The 5,543-nt window shown below is 41.6% G+C and overlaps 1 long non-coding RNA gene across 1 annotated transcript; it reads right to left on the bottom strand.

Annotated features, from left to right (window-relative positions):
- Positions 1–313: 313 nt before the first annotated feature.
- On the bottom strand, positions 314–4,102 carry LOC147027409 (uncharacterized). Its single transcript, XR_015057030.1, has 3 exons — positions 3,814–4,102; positions 2,279–2,338; positions 314–681 (listed from the first exon to the last, which is right to left on the bottom strand). It is a non-coding gene; the product is annotated as an uncharacterized LOC147027409 (long non-coding RNA).
- Positions 4,103–5,543: the final 1,441 nt, after the last annotated feature.

The following is a 5,543-nucleotide window of genomic DNA, read 5'->3' as shown; positions in this document are numbered from 1 at the left end:
AGTGAATGAGTTACGGAAAGGAAAAGGGTCATAGGGGATCAGCTGGAGTAGAAGAGAGTATAAAGAGAAGAAGAGTATAAAGAGTAAGAAGAGAAGTAAAAGTGGGAAGAGGAAAAAGTATGAGTCGAGGTGACAATTGGCAGCACTCTCAATTTCAATTTCTGGCTAAATCCTCAACTTTCAGATATGCACATTGCATTGGAAAGGGGATGGAAATCAATGTGTGTTATGTCTCTGATGGTGGTTCATTGTCATTCTGAGGAAAATTCCTGCAAAGTTTGAACATCATCCATTTTCATTATCTCAATGACTGTTATTTGTGTTCATGTGTTCTTTATTGATGGAGGAGGATGATGAATACAGAAGTAAAGAAGAAAAAAAATATGGAGGAAAACCAACACGTGTATATACAGCAGAGATCATATCCACCATTGGTTACTCAAGGGTACGGATAAAGAACAACACCACAGAATTCTCAGGACCCTCTGTAAAGGATGAATCATGACCTTATCCTCTCCAAATTTTCGGTTTTGAGAAGCATTTACTTTTACCCCGAGCCCAACCGTTGTATCCCGGAAAACATTTCTTCTGAGGCTTTCTTGGTCTTATCCAGCTCCAATTCCTTCTCCATGTCCCACTTCTTCTCAATCTTCTTTTCCCCAAAATCCCTTCACTTGATGTCTGCACCAGAAAAGGGGAAAAGACATAAGACAGTTTACGGAGTAGTACAGTACACGGGACCCGGTAAAGGGCCGTGCGTGGTACTCCAACCTGCACAACATCCTCACAATCAGCACCTACACTGCAGTGTTACTGTACCATCACTTTCATGTCAAGGAGTTCCTGAAATTGAGAAACGAATGGTTTACATTGAAACCAGCAAACGCACACCTGCAGGCGCACCTATCCACAGATACACACACCTGCCTCTGCACACCACCATTTTTAAACACCACAAGTCTGAAGACGACGATGGTTCACGAGCGGTATTTGACGATGTAGATTGTTTCAGAAGTCAAGGATGAGAAAATGTGATAATGTTTGACCAAGTTATAAAAATGATCAACATGATGTGGTACGAGTGACAGGTTATTAGCTGCAAAATGTCGAAAACCTGGTTTTGTTCAACAACTTTAAAAATTTGACCTTTGCACAACCTTTAAAGGTCACAAAACAATGTTGTGGACATTAAAATAAGGAAACAGGATACGTGCTATAGCTTAATGGAGTTAGTTCGTTGAAGAAGGTCGAAAACCCGGTTCGATTCCCACAACTTTGAAAATTTGACCTTTCTGAACTTTAAAGGTCAAAGGTCAAGGATTATGACCTTTGGTGCAAAACTTCCTCTGGAACATTGCAGGAACAATATAACGTCATATAGGCTATATGGCATTTCGTACTCCTCGGATTATCCATACTTTGATCTCAAGATTATGCATAAAAAATATTGTCATCCGAGCTCTCAAAGTTTGGGCGGTCGTCTGATTTTTATGTCAAAATTAGCAATTTTCCAAGTTCGTGACCTTGTGACCTTGACCTTGGGACGAAAATGAAAAATCGAGCTCCGTGGGGCTATGCAGGAGCCATTGGGCTAACCAAATACCGAAACCCCTGTCAGATTCGACAAACTCCCGACGAGAAGATGCAAATTGAAATCGGCTACCCCCTAAAAACACGTGTTTTTTGGGCGTGGCTCCACCCATAATGGGCGCACTACGCCCATTTTCAGGAAAACACAACTGGATCATGATATAAACCTCCCACCAAAATTTTGTCAGGATCGGATCAAAACCCACGGAGCTATGCTCGGGACAGACATACAGACAGACAGACAGACAGACAGACAGACACATAACAACAACGAATATAGTATAGTGGTCACTTCTTTTTTTCCTGAAAATATTTTTTCGTGAACCAATATATCTTCATGGAAAAATTGTCCCTGTGTTAGATATAGGACTGCAGGACAAACCCTAAGGAACAAACTCGATCCAACAACACACTCCCTTATTATTACTTTGATTTACCTTCGCAAAGCATTGTGGGAATGAAGTGTTCACAAACTGGAAAGGTCTAAATGAGTACAAAGTGATCATCCGAGTGGTGGATATAATGGATGTATCGTTTTAAACATTCTGTGTGTTACTCCACGTAAACTCATGACTGTGAAAAGGTTCCATGAACATTTGAACAAGAAAACAAACCAGGTTGATCACGGTTTGTGAAATCATGTTTAAAATGAAGATCCATCAGGTAAACACCACAAAGGGACACTTACCGCACTGGGCAGGTAAGAGTGAACGTGCATGGTGGTGCTTGGATTGTCAAGGTTTGTTCTCTGAAGAACACACGAACAAATGGATGATTATGGTCACGTGTTGGTAAAGGTAAACAGTGTTATAATAACACAATGTGCTCTCAACCATCTGATTTTAACCAAGTGGAGTTCATTCACACAAACATGATTCACATTTCACTTGAACTTGTGTTTTTGTTTTATTCGAATCCCAGATACCATATGTTTGTTCATTGTCTCCTGATGTTCTTGTGATTCATGTAAAGTACAATGAAGTTTGATAATGTGTTTGTCCTGCACGTGATGTCCGTGTGAGTCCATCCACGAATCTTAGATCAACATCAAAAACACAAATCGTAGAAAGTTATTGCTGATTGGCTGCACGGAGGGAATGATGATGATTGATTTGCTGTCCGACTTTGCACTGTGTGACAATTGATTGGCTGTTTTGTATGATGATTGATTGGCTGCACTGAGGGATGATGATTTATTTGCTGTAAGAGTATGTCATGTGACAATTGATTGGTGAGAGTATTATGATTGATTCGCAATTGTGTGATGATTGATTAACTTTGTTGTATCATGATTGATTCACTGCAGTGTGATTATTGAGTCACGATGTCGTGTTATTATTGATTCGCTGCAGTGTGATGATTGATTCACAATGTGTTATTATGATTGATTGGCTGTAGTGTTAGTATTGATTCCCTTTGTCAGATTATGATTGATAATCTACAGTGTGATAATTGATTTGTTGCAGTATTGTGATTGATGAGCTGGAGTGTGATTATTGATTCACAATATAGTATTATGATTGATGAGCTATAGTGAGATTATTGATTCACAATATCATATTATGATTGATTAGCAATAGTGAGATTATTGATTCGCTCTGTAGTTGTACGATTGTTTAGCTTGTGTGATGATTGATTAACTTTATAGTATTTTGATTTATTGTCTATAGTGTGATGATTGATTAACAATGCACTATTCTGATTGATTAGCTACAGTGTGATGATTGATTCACTTTGTAGTATTGCGATTGATTATTGCTATCGTGTGATGTTTGATTAGCTGTAGTGTGATGATTGATTAGCTATGGTGTGATGATTCATTCGTGATTAGCTGCGGTGTGATGATTGATTCGTGACAGTGTGATGATTGATTCACGATGTCGTATTATGATTGATTAACTATCGTGTGATGATTGATTTGCAGCACAGTCTGTTGATGATTAATTGGTTGTGCAGTATGATGATCGATTAGCTGTTCAGTATGATGATGATGATGATTGATTTGTCATTCAGTGTGATCATCGATTGGCTGTACAATATGACCATTGGCTTTGTTGTATTGTGATGATTGAATGGTTATATATTATGATTTTCTGTACAGATTTTGCTAATTTGAAGGAAGCACTTTAAATTCACAATTTGGATGAAACTGGTCTGACGTTGTGAGACACTCGCTCGATATCACTTACACACCTTTAATTGATGTCTGCGGAACAGACTCACCTGTTGGCGATGCATCGGTCGCTGATCTTGCCATGATGCACTGTCGTTTCGGTGTTTTTGTCCGTGTACGAACGTGCCACAGACAAGGCACAACAATGCAAGTTGCAGTAACGCCATGATGAGGGACAGAAGACCCAGATAGTAACAGAAACTCGGAGAAACTGAGTTGGATTTGTGACAGGTGAACAAATACATAAACGATGAGGAAGAAGGTGAGTGAGAATGAGAGCGAGGAATGTAAAAGCTGCAATAACGGTCTGGTTGGGAGGGGGAGGCAGATAAGGCAGTCTGTAATTTCTAACCGTGGTTTATAAAGCAACCTCGTGGTTTGGATTTTGGAACAAGTTACACATTCCTCAACTCCTCCCCCCCCCCCAAGGTTCTCCAACATTTTGGTGGTTTGGGAACTCCAATATACCGTGTCTTTGATTTTACCTTCCTCACAGTGTGATGCCTGATTGCTCTTTTTGTTGTTGGTGTGTTTATTTGTGTGTTTGTGTTCCAAGGATAGACATTCCAAGGACTGGGAATTTAATCCTGGTGATAAGGGTTTGGCATTGCTTCCAATTCCTGGAAAAACATTCCAGGCTAGGTATTTTGGACCGTACTTCATTGAAATAGAAGTCGGTGAGACTGATTATGTCGTGCAAACTCCAGGTGAACGCAACCAGAGATGATTGTGTCATATATATATATATATATATATATATATATATATATATATATATATATATATATATATATATATATATATATATATATATATATACATATGATAATACATTGTAGATTTACGCCACTCTGGCGTGCGGACGACCGCCTTCAGCCCAATTGCGGCCGTGCGCGCCCACCGAACGTGGCAATCTAGTCGCAGCTTCCGGATCAACGCCGAAACCCAGCTCCGGGTGTTTTTAACACACCATAAACCAGCCAACTCTTCTGTCCACGCGCTACAGGGTCGATCGCCGAATTGTCGATGTACCTAATTATTCACGCGGACAGAAATGCCGGGAGTGTATACCTCGACGGAGCCTGCACGAAAACGAGCTGCTTGAGCAGCTCATTCCGTATGCGACTGCCGAGCGGTTTTATATCGCCAAGCCCCGTCGGACCAGATGTACGTTTTATCGGCTTATAATCAGCCAGCTAATATCCCGAACACAATTATGACAGTCAATGGAGGAAGGGACGCAAGGAGCAGGTGAACATTCAAACAATGGGGGTATTTCTTTTCAATGCAGGCACGTAAGCAGTAAATGGGGGGATGGGGACAAGACATGAGCGAAAACCTACAGCCGATGTCTATTTATTATGTACATGCACTTAAGCAGTGTGTTACTTATGGACAAGGTGCCACAGACTTCCATGCAAAACCACAGAAAGAAAGGAAGAACCGGGCTCGTAAGCCTTTATAATTGCTCGGAGCCGGGATGACCGAAGGGGATCCGAGAGACCGAGCGGGCTACCTGCCACCCTCTTGGTGACTCGCTGGGCGACCCTCGATGTCCCTGCCCACACTCCTACCTCCCCAGCTCTCTTCTCGACTCCACCACACCAGCACAGCGTGAACTTCAACGCTCTCTCCCAGTGCTCTTCTCCAAGCTCTCTTCCCAACTCCACCACACCAGCGCAGCGCGAACTTGAACACTCTCTCCCAGTGCTCCTCTCCAACTCGTTCGCCCCTTGTCGACGACTCGGCGTCTCCTCAACCGCTCAACTGGACTCCAGGC

Source organism: Eptatretus burgeri, chromosome 4 (assembly GCF_056783735.1).
Source record: "Eptatretus burgeri isolate ZD-2024b chromosome 4, Ebu_testis_v1, whole genome shotgun sequence".
Classification (NCBI taxonomy): domain Eukaryota; kingdom Metazoa; phylum Chordata; class Myxini; order Myxiniformes; family Myxinidae; genus Eptatretus; species Eptatretus burgeri.
This window is presented reverse-complemented; position numbering and strand designations above follow the sequence as displayed.